The following is a 14,616-nucleotide window of genomic DNA, read 5'->3' as shown; positions in this document are numbered from 1 at the left end:
TGGAGGCAGGAAGCCCGCAGCCCAGTGCAGCTCCCTCGGCTAGAGAAGGAGCTGTTCCCTTTGGACGGTGTGTCCAGGTCTGCTCCCAGCTGGGATCCACTCTCTCATCACGTCGGAGGGTTTCTGGGCCGCTGTCTGTCTGTCTTCTCTGCCACCTGGGTACTCCCCGCCAGCAACCCCAGCCCCACACTCTCCCACATGCTCCCACCCTCAGGATGAAGCTGCTTCTTTCCGCATCGCGCCCTCCATCACCGAGGCCACGCCCCTCCTCTCCCACGCTCCCACGGCTGATCCAGACTCCCCACTGGACTCCTGGCCCCGACAGAGGGCAGCCGGGCCTGGGCCTCTGTCCCCCCAGTTCACTCATCCTTAGTGTCTACCCTTCCAACCACTCTTTTTTTTTTTAAGGTTGGCACCTAATCTAACAACTGTGGCCAATCTTCTTTTTTTTTTCCTTCTTCTTCTCCCCAAAGCCCCCTGGTACATAGTTATATATTCTAGTTGTAGGTCCTTCTGGTTGTGCTATGTGGGACGCCGCCTCAGCATGGCCTGATGAGCGGTGCCATGTCCACGCCCAGGATCCGAACCGGCAAAACCCTGGACCACCGAAGCAGAGCGCACAAACTTAACCACTTGGCCACGGGGCCGGCCCCCCAACGATTCTTTTATTCAATCCACACATATTCACCACGTGAAACATTTTAGAGCAGTCAGTCCATTAACACATGAATGTAAGCAGATTGTGGGGTATCCATACAATGGAATATTATTCAGCCATCAAAAGGAACTGAGACCTGATACATGCACGGAGGAACCTAGAAAATATGTTAAAGGAAAGAAGCCAGACACAAAACATCACATGTTGCATGATTCGATTTATATGAAATGTCCAGAACAGGTAAATCCACAGAAAGTTAAGTTGTTGCCAGAGGCTGGAGGAGGAAAGACTGGGTGCAACTGATTAATGAGTCCAGGGTCTCCTTTTGGGTTGATGAAAATGTTTTAGAACTAGATAGAAGTAGTGGTTACACAACAATGTGAATGCACAAAATACCACTGAGGGGCTGGCCCGGTGGCGCAGTGGTTAAGTGCACACGTTTCGTTTCGGCGGACCAAGGTTCGCCGGTTCGGATCCCGGGTGTGGACATGGCACTGCTTGGCAAGCCATGTTGTGGTAGGCGTCCCACATATAAAGTAGAGGAAGATGGGCACGGATGTCAGCTCAGAGCCAGTCTTCCTCAGCAAAAAGAGGAGGATTGGCAGCAGATGTTAGCTCAGGGCTAATCTTCCTCAAAAAAAAAAAATTAATCAAAATACCACTGATTCATTCACTTGAAAATGGTGAATTTTCTGTTATGTGAATTTCACCTCGATTGAAAAACAGAAATCCTCTTAGGACTTTCAGCTGCCGAGAGTTGGACACGTGCGATAGACCAGCTGACCTGATCGTGGGTGCTCAGCCCACAGGGGTGTCCCCCTCAGCACTTCAATAGGTTGGCTGGCACACTTCCAGCAGATATGAACTGAAGATCCGTGTGTTCGTTGCTAGCGTGGCTCAAACAATGGACATTTCTCATCTCGCAGCTCTGGAGTCTGGAAGTCCCGGAGGAATGTCCCTGCAGGGTTGGCTCCTTCTGAGGGCGTGAGGGAGAATCTGTTCCATGTCTGTCCCCCAGCCTCTCACGGTTGCTGGCCATCATTGGCGGTCCCTGGCTTCTCGTAGCCTCCCATGGATCTCTGCCTTCATCTTCACGTGGCGTTCTCCCTGTGCGTCTCTGCGTCCAATTCCCCTTTTTATAAGGACACCAGTCACACTGGATTTGAGGCCACCCTGCTCCAGTGTGACCTCATCTTAACTCATTACATCTGCAATGACCCTACTTCCCAGGAAGGTCCCACTCTGAGGGGCTGCGGGTCAGGACTGCAAACATGTAATTTGTGGGGAACACCACTCCCCCCACAGCAGCCTCCTGTGTGCGAGTCCTGAGGGTCCAAAGATGAGCCCAAAGGGCAGTCCCTGTCCTCACAGAGCACACGCGACACTGGTCAAGCTCGACCCACAACAAGGCAGGCGCAGGATTCGAGCAGAACTGTTTAGAAAGGTGTGAAGCAGTTTGACGTTGTCGCGACATCCAAGGGCATACTCAATGGACGTGGCCCCTCGCCCAGGGTCTAAACCAATTTGGGTCTCATCAGAGTCACTCAGCGTCCTCCCGGCTGCATCCCTGCCACGCACAGCAGAACCACAGCAGGTTGGAAATTTTGAAAGAGGCAAAGATGAAAGCTTGACCCTTCACGACGGATCGTTAGAGGGGCGCTGGCCTCATGGGAAAGACACAAGAAACAACCGCACGTGCGAAGACCCACCAGCGAGGTCGACGCCCGTGAAGAACGGGGAGCCACGAGAAGGCACAGCAGACGGGCCGAGTCTGGATGGATGCGGTCAAGGGACGTCGGGGATTTCGTGGCATGAGGAGGGACGAGGAGTGAGAAGCCACTGGCGGAGCAGGACAGGAGGAGCTGAGGGCAGGGGGGCAGGGCTCCTGGGGCGGCTCCATCGGCAGATGTGGCTGAATGTTCCAGAAGCCTAAGGAAGACAGAGCTCCTGCAGTGCTGGCATGGTCATCCAGGCCCCCAAGCTTGGTCCTAGCAATGCCCTCTACCCTTCCATTCCAGAGAAGGCTCAAAGGTGGGGGGCGTGGGAGGGAGAGAGGGGGCCCGGCATTGAGGACGCAACCTCCCACTTCATCCGTGTCTTGGAATCGGCCGTTTCCCGATGGGAGGGTGACTCCCAGCCCCCGGTCCTGCTCCAGCCTTGCCGTCTCTGCCCTTTGGCTACACCGCTCCTTTTCCTTGCGTATTAGCCGTGTCCTTTATTGTCTGTCTCCTGATGCTTTGACATCCGGGGACCTTGCTGATCTGGCAGAGCGACCCTCCCAGAACTGGCTAATTTCTAGAGACAGCGGTTTGCCAAAAAGTGTGCCTTTCATGGGCAAACCAACCAATCCAGAGCCCACACCCCAAGGCCCTCCTCTCTGGGGCTCTCACACTCAGGGCCGCCCTCCCATGCCCTGATCACCCAGGGCCAGGTGCCAGACAACCAGGGACAGAGTCCACACCCCAGAGCCACTGGGATCGTTCAGACTAGCCCATCCCAAGCCTGCTTACCCTGCCTCGCCTGTTCCTTCCTACAAAAACCACAGAAAAGTCCCCTGCCCACCTCCCCCCTCCCTCTGCCCCCTGACCCACCCTGGTGCTTCCCCGTGTGGCCCTGCCCGGTGTGTGTGCCCCCACTTCTTGGGATCTGTGAGTAACAAAGTGTCTTTTCAATGGCCATGGTCTCCTGATCTGTTGGCCTCATCATAATCAAATAATAATAAACCGACGTTTTAAAACCCCTTGGAACGTGCTTCCCTTCCCCACCCCCAGGGACAGGGCAGCTCGAGAAGCTGATCCCGTCACCCTGCTCCAAATGCAGAGCACAACGCAGCTGGGCCAGCCACACCCGGGGCCTAGTCTGCCCAGTTTACAGGTCTGCAGCCTGGGGCACCCAGAGGTGAAATGCTTTGCCCAGGGTCATAGGGCCCATCTGGCCCCTGGGTCTTTTTTTTATTATTATAATCACACTTATTAATTTTTTATTGTGGTAAGACATAAAATTTGTCACTTTAACCATTTTGTGTGTGTCTGAGGAAGATTAGCCCTGAGCTAACATCTGTGGCCAATCCTCCTCTTTTTGCTGAGGAAGACTGGCCCTGAGCTCACATCCGTGCCCGTCTTCCTCCACTTTATACGTGGGACGCCTACCACAGCATGGCGTGCCAAGTGGTGCCATGTCTGTACCCGGGATCCGAACCGGCGAACCCCAGGCCGCCAAAGCAGAACATGCGAACTTAACCGCTGAGCCACAAGGATAGCCCCCGCCATGTTTATTTTTAATAGTCATGTTCAAAACCTACAAGGTGCAGAGACCCTTGAATGAAACACCCCCCCCCCCCGTCTCAGGTTTCCCAGCCACCCAGCTCTCCTTCCTCGAGCTGCCTGTGGGCGTCCCTTCAGAGTCCTCTGTGCACATTCAAGAAAACCTGTGGATCTGTGTATCATAAGGTATTTTCAGCAGCGGGGGCGAGGCCGTCACATCTGTGTGTGAAGCCCACTCACACGCTGGGAGGGGAATGGCCCTCTGCGTGTGGGGCTCCATGCGTTTCAGAAACTGTTGGCTTATTTCACTTAGCAAATGTTTTCAGGATCATCCATGTTGCAGAACTTCACTCTTCCGGGGGCCGGCCCAATGGCATAGTGGTTAAGTTCACACACTTTGCTTCAGCAGCCTGGGGTTTGTGGGTTCGGATCCCACGCACCACTTGTCAAGCCGTGCTGTGGCAGCATCCCACTTACAAAATAGAGGAAGATGGGCACAGATGTTAGCTCAGGGCCAGTCTTCCTCACCAAAGACAAAAACAAAAAAACAGAACCTCCTTCTTTGTTATGGCTGAATAAATATTCTGTTGTATGGATGGACCACATTTTGTTTATCCATTCATCTGTTGATGGACACTTGGGTTGCTTCCGCCTTTCGGATATTGTGAATCACGCGGCTATGAACGTGGGTGTGCAGACATCTCTTCCGTCCCACTGCTTGTTCTCTCTTCTCCCCGCCCCATCTTCCCTTTCTGAAAAGCTCATGGTAACAGACAGGGGGTTGATAATTGCACCCAAGACTGAAGAGACGGACCCTAGCTTGATAAGGCCCAAGAAATAAGCTAAAAACACACCCCATTGTGCCTTTCATGGGCCCCAGGCTTTGCCTTCATGGGTCTCATCCTCCATATAAAAAACAAATTAGAGAGCCGGCCTGGTGGCACAGCAGTTAAGTGCGCACGTTCTGCTTCGGTGGCCCGGGGTTCACCGGTTTGGATCCCGGGTGCGGACACGGCACGGCTTGGCAAGCCATGCTGTGGCAGGCGTCCCACATATAAAGTGGAGGAAGATGGGCATGGATGTTAGCTCAGGGCCAGTCTTCCTCAGCAAAAAGAGGAGGATTGGCAGCAGTTAGCTCAGGGCTGATCTTCCTCAAAAAAAAAAAAAAATTAGAGGGCCAGGCCCGTGGCTGAGTGGTTAAGTTCGTGCTCCACACTGGCGGCCCCGTTCCCTCCACTGAAACATCCAGCGTCACCCCCACGCACTGAAACATTCCGACGTCACCCCTGGCTTGTGTCATCCCTTCCTGAAGCAGACATTCAAGAGTCTAGCTGCCCTTACAGCTTCTGGAAAATACCTCCGATTTCGCCCGTCATAGCATTTGAGTTCCTTAGCTTCTGGAGTCCTTTGCTGCCTTGCCTAGAAAGTGGGGACTAATGCCACCAGCTTCAGCTTCACTGGTTCAGATCCTGGGTGTGGACCTAGCACCGCTCGTCAGGCCATGCTGAGGCGGCGTCCCACATGGCAGAGCCAGAAGGACCTACAACTAGAATATACAGCTATGTGCTGGGGGGCTTTGGGGAGAAGAAGAAAAAAAAAAGTTGGCAACAGAGGTTAGCTCAGGGCCCATCTTTTGAAGAAAAACAAATTAAAAATGATATTGTACAACTGCGTTGGCGTAAAGATGAATATAATCCAGCTGGATGATGGGGGTTTTTCCATCTAATTTCAAAAGAAACGGAAACGTTTGCAAGGGCCCCCGAAGTCAGCCCTGCTGACTGCTGAGAGGCCCAGCCTGGTCTTGCAAAGGCTTGATTTCCTTCGAGGGGCTGCATTGGTGCTTACTGACTATTCCACTCGGGTCCCACCTGGGTTCCGATGAGCGCGAATAAGCTTGAGAAGAGAGATGAGGTCCCAAAGTGGGAGAGGGTCCCACTGGCTAGGAGAAGGAGGCCCCCAGGGAGTGGGGGACAGAGGGCCAGCAGAGAAGCTGGAAGCCCCTCCCGATCGCCACCTGCTGTGGGCCCTGCACGGTGGGCAACTGCTCTGTGCTCCTGGAGGCCGAAAGCCGGGTGGTTCAAGGATGGGCTGTGCCGCCCACCCTGCCCCATGACAAGCAGATTTCCACATGACGCAGTCGCTGAGTCCTGGCCACTCGGCCCCCTGGCTTCCCAGTGGGCCCACCTGCCAAGTCCCCTAGTTCAGGACGCCGTGGTCTCTCTCCTAACGCCCAGAGTGGCCCCTCACTGCCACAAAACAGAACTGTCTGTATGGCTTCAACAACACCCCTCACGCCCCGTTTCAAGGTCTCCAACAGCTCCCGGCTTGTGCGACCCCCAAGGTCTGGTCCCCACCCAAGTTTTCCAGCTAAGCCCTTTCGCGCCCCTGGCATTTCCACAGGCCGTTCCCTTGCCCTGAAACATTCTGGCGGCACCCCCGGCTTGTGTCATCCCTTCCTGAGGCAGGCTTCCAAGAGTCTAGCTGCCCTTACAGCTTCTGGACGACACCTCCAATTTCGCCCGTCATAGCATTTGAGTTCCTTAGCTTCTGCAGTCCTTTGCTTCCTTGCCCAGAAAATAGGGACTAATACCACCAGCTTCACAGATTTTTTTTTTTATTTTTTATCTTTTGAGGAAGATTAGCCTAAAGCTAACACCTGCTGCCAATCCTCCTCTTTTTTTTTTTTTTTTTTTTTGCTGAGGAAGACTGGCCCTGAGCTAACACTCATGCCCATCTTCCTCTACTTTATATGTGGGACACCTGCCACAGCATGGCTTGATGAGTGGTGTGTAGGTCTGCACCTGGGATCTGAACCAGCGAACCCTGGGCCACCGAATCAGAATGTGTGAACTTAACCGCTGAGCCACTGGGCTGGCCCCCAGCTTCACAGATTTTAAGAAACATTCAAGGCCTGCCATATGCCCAGCCTTTCTGCCAGGTGGCCCTGCCCACACATGGCCAACAGGCCAGAGGTCTGTGCTGTGGCCGGGTCAGCCAGATTCTCTTTTCAGCACTGGTCGCATGGCTGTGGGCAACTTCCTTCCCCTCTACAAGCTTTGGGCACCTGTCTGTGTGAGAGGGCTAATGATAGCATCCGCCCCAGAGGCTTGTGGGATGGCGCTAAATAAGACACCACTCCCCAGAGCCGAGCCCACTGTCTGGAAGAGAGGAGGTGCGCCACCGGTGCCAGCAGCTATTAATATCCCTCGAGAGAGAGAACAGGAGATGGAGGAGAGTCAGCCAGGGAGAGGAGGCAGCGGAGTGGGCAGGAAGCCACACAGAAGGCCGACAGATGGCGGAGGCCTGTGGGCAGCCGAAACTGGGCGTGGGCCGGGGCTCTGAGCCCGAGGGATGAGGCAGAGGGTCTACTGTGTGACTCTGCAGGGGCTGCCCCCACAAAGTCCCACAGACTGGGCCGCTTACACAATAATGGCTCCGGAGGCTGGACGTCCACGATCAAGGTGTCGGCAGGGTCGGTGTCTCCTGAGGCCTCTCTCCTCGGTGTGTAGCCGGCCATCTCCTTCCTGTGTCCACACATGGGCTTTCCTCCGAGCGTGTCTGTGTCCTCATCTCCTCTTCTTATAAGGACACCGGTCGTACCACATAGGGGCCCACCCTAACGACCTGATTTTAACTTAATTATCACTTTCAAGGCGCATCTCCAAAGGCAGTCACATTCTGAGGTGCGGGGGGTTAGTGCTTCAACATATGGACTTGGGGACACCATTCAGCCCATAAGGGCCGTTAAGGGGGTCCCTGGGAGAAAGGGAGCAGGAAGAAGAGTCAGCCGGAGGCAGCAGTCTTGCTAAGGATGTGCCCACGACCTGGTCTAGTCTCCGTGAGGCCGGAGGGAGTGTCCATTTCTGCCCACAAGGGCTGGTCAGACGCCCGTCTCCCTCATTCCGGTTCTTTATAGTCAAAAAGGGCCTAACTAAGCCAGTCCATGGACAGTTGGCATCCTGCCCGGCCCAGTGAGAGCTCAATAAGTCGCAGCTGTTATTGTTATGAAGATTATCTGGTTGGCAATCTTAATACTAGAATAAATATCATTTAGGTCAAAAAAGATGAACTAGGTTATATAAGGGTGAACATTACAATGACATTGGAGATGTGGCATTACGAAACCTATATGCTTCACAAAAAGACAAAATGAAAAACATTATGTTAGGAATGGCAGAAATTGACAGAAATGTAATTGCAATGAGAATTGAATATCATCCTTTGGTAAATTGAGTGTCAGAAAAAGAGATGAGCGATCCAGGATCGCGCTCCTCAGTACGTATCCAGATGAAGTTTACAGCCACACAAACACCTGCACACGGATGTTTCTAGCAGCTTTAGTCATAATCGCCAAAATGTGGAAGCACCCAAGATGCCCTTCAGCAGGTGAGCGGACAGACAGACTGTGGGACACCCAGGCAATGGGATTTTGGTCAGCGCTAAAAAGAAATGAGCTCTCAAGCCATGACAAGACATGGAGGAACCTTAAATGCGTATGACTGAGTGAAAGAAGCTGATCTGAAGAGGCCACATCCTGGATGATTCCAATTCTATGACATTCTGGAAAAGGCAGAACGACGGAGACAGTGAAAGATCAGTGGCTGCCCGGGGCTGGGGGAGGGAGGAACAGGTGGAGCACAGAGGATTTTCAGGGCAGTGAAAATACTCTCTATGACACAGTAATGATGAACACGTGTCATTATACGCTCATCCAAACCCTAGAATGTACAACACCAAGAGTGAGCCCTAGGGGCTGGCCCGGTTGCCTAGTGGTTAAGTTCGTGCACTCTGCTTCGGCAGCCTGGGGTTTGCTGGTTCTGATCCTGGGTGTGGACGTACACATGGCTCATCAAGCCAGGCTGTGGTGGCATGCCACTTAGAAAAATTAAAAGGACCTACAACTAGAATATACAACTATATACTGGGGCTCTGGGGAGGAAAAAAGAAAAGAGGAAGATTGGCACCAGATGTTAGCTCAGGGCCAATCTTCCTCCCCACCCCACCCCCAAAAAAGCGTATCTTAAAAAAAAAAAAAAAAAGGAATATTGGGGCCGGCCCCGAGGCCAAGTGGTTAAGTTTGCGCACTCCGCTGCGGTGGCCCAGGGTTTCACCGGTTCAGATCCTGGGTGCGGACCAGGTTGAGAGGGTGTCCCCCTAAAAAATATACAACTATGTACTGGGGAGATTAGGGGAGGAAAAAAAGAAGATTGGCAACAGTTGTTAGCTCAGGTGACTATCTTTAAAAAAAAAAAAGAATAAAATAAGAGTGAACCCCAATGTCAGCTATGGACTCAGGTGACAATGACGTGTCCACATAGGTTCATCGGTTGTAAGAAATGTCCCACTCTGGCGCCATGTTGATCGTGAGGAATGCTGGGGGGGGATAGTATATGGGAACTCCTTGTACTTTTCACTCAATTTTGCCATGAACCTAAAACTGCTCTAAAAAATAGTTTCATATTAAAAAAAAGAAAGAAGTTGGGGGGGGCCGTGGCACAGCAGTTAAGTGCGCACGTTCTGCTTTGGTGGCCCGGGGTTCACCGGTTCGGATCCTAGCTGCGGACATGGCACCGCTTGACAAGCCATGCTGTGGTAGGCGTCCCACATATAAAGTAGAGGAAGATGGGCATGGATGTTAGTTCAGGGCCAGTCTTCCTCAGCAAAAAGAGGACGATTGGCAGCAGATGTTAGCTCAGGGCTAATCTTCCTCAAAAAAAAAAAAAAAAAAAAGAGTCGCTAATTGTTTTTTAATCAATTCTATGTTGAGAATACAGTACTGTTTAGTGAAGATCAATATATTAAATTTATGCATCTATTCATAAAAAATGACACAGAGGATGTGAATGTTGTGATTAATGAAATAATTAATTTGTATACCAAAGTTTACACCGTACAAATAGCAAGTAGGTTTTTTTAAAAATTAGCTTTCTATTTTAGAACAGTTAGATTTATAGAAAAATTGCAAAGATGGTACAGAGAATTCTCGTGTCCCCCACAGCATTCCCCCTATTAGCAATACCTTGATTAGTATGGGACATTTGTTACAATTAATGAACCAATGCTGATACCTTATAATTCACTAAAGTCCAGGCTTTATTCAGATTTTCTTGAATTTCCTCTAATGTCCTTTCTCTGCCCCAGGAGCCCATGTAACATTTCACTGTCATGTGTCCTTAGGCTCCTCTGGGCCGGGATGGTTTCTCAGACTTTCCTTGTTTTTGGTGACCTTGACAGTTTTAAGGAGGCCTGGGTGGGAATTTTATAAATTCTCTGTCAGTTGGTTTTGTCTGATGGTTTTCTCCCGGTTAGCCTGGGGTGATGGGGAGCAGGCCCACAGAGGAGAAGGGCCCTTCTCATCATATTACATCCTGTTAAGAGCACAAGCCATCAACATAACTAGTCATGGCTCATATGAGCCTTTTTTGCTTCCAGTTTTCAAGGAACAGGAACAAAAAATGCTAACTACATAGTTCAAGAAGGATATCTCTAAGTACAAAAAGATGGAAACTGCCTACGTCCCAGGTTCTGCTATGGTGCAATTATAACGGATAAAGCTTGAGTTATCCCTGATTGCCTGAGGGACGTGGATGGGGGGCAGGGCAGTCTTTAAAGTGGTCACCATAACCCCCACCTCCTATATTTATGCTCTCGTCGGAGCCTCTCCCCTTGAGTGTGGGCAGGACCTAGTCCATTTTAACTAACAGAATATGACAAATGTGATGGATGTCACAGCCGAGACCGGGTTACCAAAGACTGCCCCTTCCGTCTTGCTGGTCCTCTCCTGCACCCTCGGGTAGAAGCTGGCTGCCATGTTGGAAGCTGCCATAGGCACGCGTGGCAAAAACTGACGAGAGCCACTAGTCAGCGGACTGTAAGAAACTGAGGCCCTTCATGCGACAGCCCGGAAAGGACTGAATGCTGCCAACGGCCACTGAGTGATCTTGGAGCAGAACCTCCCCAGTTGGGCCTCGAGACGATTACAGCCCCACCCACAGCTTGACCACAAACTTGTAGGACACCCGGGACCAGAGGACCAGCTGGGGCCCACCCGGATTCCTGAGCCACAGAAACTGTGAGAGTGTACATATTTGTTGTCTGAAGCCGTTACATTTTTAAAACAGCTTTAACAAGGTATAACTGATATACAAAACCTGCGCATATTGAATGGGTACAATCAGGCGAGTTTGGACATCCACATACACCCGCGGCACCATCGCCACAATCGAGGTAATGAACACATCCATCACTTCCAAGGTTTCCTCGTGTGCCTTCATTTTGGGGGGCTTTCTGGGCGGAGGTAAGAACACCCAACATGAGATCTACCCTCTTTACAAATTTTTCAAGTACACAATACAGTCTTATTAACTAGAGGTGTTGTGTTGCGTGGCAGAGCCCTTGAACTTGTTTATCTTGCCATCTAAGACTTTACACCCATTGACCAATATCTCCCTGCTGGGATCCCCAGCAACCCCCACTCTGCTCTCTGTCAAGCCATTATGTTTTGGGCCAATTTGTGATCATCCTAACCCCAAATCTTGCCCTTCCTGGATGAGCACCACAGATTCACTCCCAGCTTTCTGGATGCTTCTCCAGAGGGCGGCTCCTGGAGCGTCTCCATCGTATGCTGCTCCTGGCCTTGCCAGGGACCATGCCCAGCCCATCCAGTGCACACTCACCGAACAGTGGTGGCGGGGTCCCTGCACCCTGCCACCACTCCAGGCAGCGTTGGGCACGCAGCTTGGTCCACTGATGGGGTAGGACCGACTGTCTTAGGCAGTTCGGGCTGCGCTAACAGAACACCACAGACCGAGTGGCTTAATCACAGACATCTGTTTCTCACAGTTCTGGAGGCTGGGAGGTCCAAGACCAAGGTGCCAGCAGATTCGGTCCTTGGTGAGGGCTCTCTTCCCAGCTTGGAAAGAGAGAGGGGAGCTCTTAACCAATTTTTAAGTGTTCAGTACACTTTTGTCAATCATATGCCCATTGTCATAAAACTACGGAATGCTTCGTAAATTTGCGTGTCATCTTTATGCAGGGGGCTGTCCTAATCTTCTCTGTCTTGTTCCAATGTCAGTGTATGTGTCGCCGAAGCGAGCACCCAGCCAGACTTCTGGCCTCCAGAACTGTGAGATGCTAAATAGGTGTTAATTTAAGCTGCTAAGTTTGTGGTGACTTGTTCTGCAGAAATAGGAAAGTAAGACTCTACCCACATAAGACCGTTGGAAGACTTAAATGGGAAAATGCTCGGACTGCATTTAGCACAGAGCCTGGCATCTGGTCAGTGCTATTATACGTTAGCTGGGGGGCCGGCCCGGTGGCTCAGTGGTTAAGTTCACACATTCCACTTAGGTGGCCTGGGGTTCACAGGTTTGGATCCCAGGTGCGGACATGGCACCTCTTGGCAAGCTGTGGTAGGCGTCCCACATACAAAGTAGAGGAAGATGGGCACAGATGTGAGCTCAGGGCCAGTCTTCCTCAGCAAAAAGAGGAGGATTGGCAGCAGATGTTAGCTCAGGGCTAATCTTCCTCAAAACAAAACAAAACAAACAAACAAAATGTTAGCTGGTATTGATATCACTGACCCCCCCACCCCACGCCCACCCAGTAAAAACCACTTGGAGCCCATTGCCAGCCTGGAAACTTGCACTATAAATAAAGTCTTCTGTCTTCTAGGACATTCACATAACGTCCTGCAGGAGCTCTTTCTTTCATTCACTTTGTCAGTACACAGATTCATTGACATCTACTGTGTGTCAGGCACTGCGCTACGCATCAGGACGTGCAGGTCCAATCCCCAAAGGGCTTACACACTGGGGAGAGGGGTAGAGACCCAGAAGTCATTGCCTGGGGCCGCCTGAAGAGCATCCTCTGCCCGCGCCAGCCTCGCACCCTGGCCCTCCCCACTGGGGACCAGGGTGGCAGATGCAGAGCGGGGCTCTCTCCCCTCTCCTCACAGGCTGAAACAAAGCACTGATGGCGTCCCTCTGATGTCATCCTGGGCCAGCAGCAGACCTCCCAGCCACCGGCCCCCACCCTCCCCTGTCCCTCCCAGGGAAAGAGGTGCAGGGCGAACCCATCTTCTCAGACACTGGTTCCCTTAGGCACCGCCGTCTCTCCTCCCCTTGGATCTCTTCAACTTCTTCCTCCCTCTAGCTCTTTATGCCCAGCAGCTCTGCGTGTAAATACACTCCTGCCTCTCCTGTTAAAAACAACCCAACCCTTAACCAAGCCAGCAGGCTCAGCATCACCATCAAACCAGGCATCAGAAGCTTACATCACGGGCCTCCTCCTGGGATGGAGTGGGAAGTCCACACCATTCCCAGTGGAATGCTCTTGGCCAAATTGGAACCCAATCATGCCCAGTCGATCGGTCCACTTTAGAATGTGGGCTGTTTTTACAAGACAACAGGCCTTCAAAATCGTTAAAGGCTCCTCGCCACCCCCACACTCCTCCCCCCACCCCCGTGCAAAACAAGCAAGGGGACTTTTCTAAGTTAAAGGAGGCTGAAAGAGTGGTGGCAACCAAGTGCAATAAATGAAACTTGATGAATCCTAGATTTGTTTAAAAAAAGTGATCAAATTGGGGAAAGAAAATCAAGTTTTACTTGATTGAATTTGAATTATTTAATCAATGATAAATGTCTTGGGGTAACAACAGCCTTGTGGCCTTGAGGAGAATGCCCTTAGGAGATAGAAGTTTAAGTATTGAAGGGGAAGCGTCATGCTGTCTGCAACTCTCTTTCAAATGCTTTAATGAAACAAGTAACTTCGTTTGTATACATTTGTTTGTATATCTAATAGACAGAATGCTACAACCAGTGGGGTGAAATGAAGCTAGGTGAAGGAAATAGGAGTGTGCATTATACTATTCTTACAACGTTTTGGTACCTTTAGAAATGTTTCAAAATAAAAAGATGGGAAAAACAAATCAGCCATCCTCTCTCCTGCCCGGATGTCCCCCCAGCTGTCATCATTTTGCCTTCTACTCCCAGCAAAGAGAACTCAGAGGAGTCTGTGCTCGCTCTCACTATGTGCAGGTTAAATGCTGAATAACTGGCCTTCAAGCAAACCGAAAAGCTCCTGATCTGTAGTGTTTGCCAATCCCTGTAGTGTAAATATCCCATGATGGCTGATTTCAAGCTACTCACGTGGGGTCGTTAAACACGGAATTGGTAAGCAACCAGCAGCACACACAATGTAGTATTTCCAGCATGCAGATATGATATAACCAAACAGCCTCAGCAGCACAGATAGTAACATGTAGCAAAATAATTAAGAATGAGTTTTGATTGGCGCCGGCCTGGTGGCACAGAGGTTAAGTTTGCACGTTCCGCTTCAGCGGCCTGGGATTCGCCAGTTTGGATCCCGGGTGTGGACACGGCACTGCTCGGCAAGCCATGCTGTGGTAGGCGTCCCACATACAAAGTAGAGGAAGATGGGCATGGATGTTAGCTCAGGGCCAGTCTTCCTCAGCAAAAAAGAGGAGGATTGGCAGAAGATGTTAGCTCAGGGCTAACCTTCCTCAAAAAAAAAAAAAAAAAAAAGAATGAGTTTTGAGTATTTATTACCTTCGTTTTAATAGAATCCATTTGATTAGAAGTTTACACAAAGAATTTTTTAAAATTATTTTATTGAGGGCATATTGGTTTATAACATTGTGTAATTCCAGCTGTACATTATTACACATCAGTTTTG

At 50.9% G+C, this 14,616-nt stretch overlaps 1 non-coding gene across 1 annotated transcript; it reads right to left on the bottom strand.

The window, feature by feature from the left end:
* Positions 1 to 11,911: 11,911 nt before the first annotated feature.
* Positions 11,912 to 12,019, bottom strand: LOC111774500 (U6 spliceosomal RNA). Its single transcript, XR_002809502.2, has one exon. It is a non-coding gene; the product is annotated as a U6 spliceosomal RNA (small nuclear RNA).
* Positions 12,020 to 14,616: the final 2,597 nt, after the last annotated feature.

This window comes from Equus caballus, chromosome 7 (assembly GCF_041296265.1).
Source record: "Equus caballus isolate H_3958 breed thoroughbred chromosome 7, TB-T2T, whole genome shotgun sequence".
Taxonomy (NCBI): domain Eukaryota; kingdom Metazoa; phylum Chordata; class Mammalia; order Perissodactyla; family Equidae; genus Equus; species Equus caballus.
This window is presented reverse-complemented; position numbering and strand designations above follow the sequence as displayed.